This window comes from Monopterus albus, unplaced genomic scaffold, assembly GCF_001952655.1.
Source record: "Monopterus albus unplaced genomic scaffold, M_albus_1.0 scaffold301.1, whole genome shotgun sequence".
NCBI lineage: Eukaryota > Metazoa > Chordata > Actinopteri > Synbranchiformes > Synbranchidae > Monopterus > Monopterus albus.
The window spans coordinates 356,140-356,752 of NW_018128181.1; the positions used below are offsets into that span (position 1 = coordinate 356,140).

Consider the following 613-nt stretch of genomic DNA (forward strand, 5'->3'; position numbering starts at 1 on the left):
TTTTTAAAATCTGAAGCTCCTTTAAGCTGCACTAAAACCATCCTCACTCAGAAATGTGATAAATGACTATGACAGGAATCTTCTGTCAGTGTGACTAATCACAAGACAATTGATCTTTTATGTGTCTACTTCTCTCTCACACACACACACACACACACACACACACACACACAGTAATGAACAGTAAACATTTCAATGTAGGGGAGGTGTCCAAAGTCATATTGTTATGTGAGGACAGAAATCACTGCTCTCTCTCTCTCTCACACACATTGATAACGAACTGATCATAAAAGCTGTAATGTTAGGGAACATTGGTCTGGGGCAACACACTAATAGACTACTATCCAATGACTCTCAGATTCTCCCAACATAACCTCTGCAAATTATGCTTTCTGATATGTGCTTAGATATGGACTACATGACTGAGGAAATGAAAGAGCATGTCACATAGCTCCTTCCAGCTTGACAGGAGCAGACAGAGAGAAACGCGTGGTTTGTTGAAGAAAACCTCCCAGTGAGCTTCACAGAGTAAGTTAGAGTAAGGTAGTGTTCCTGGGACTGAAAACTCAAAGTGTCCTTCACCTCAGGGCTTATGAACTCTCACTACACCTGC

The 613-nt window shown here is 41.3% G+C and overlaps 1 protein-coding gene across 3 annotated transcripts in view; it reads right to left on the minus strand.

The window, feature by feature from the left end:
- Positions 1–613, minus strand: part of LOC109973707 (SWI/SNF-related matrix-associated actin-dependent regulator of chromatin subfamily E member 1-like) — an 11,895-nt gene that overhangs the window by 4,986 nt on the left and 6,296 nt on the right. The window lies entirely within an intron of this gene.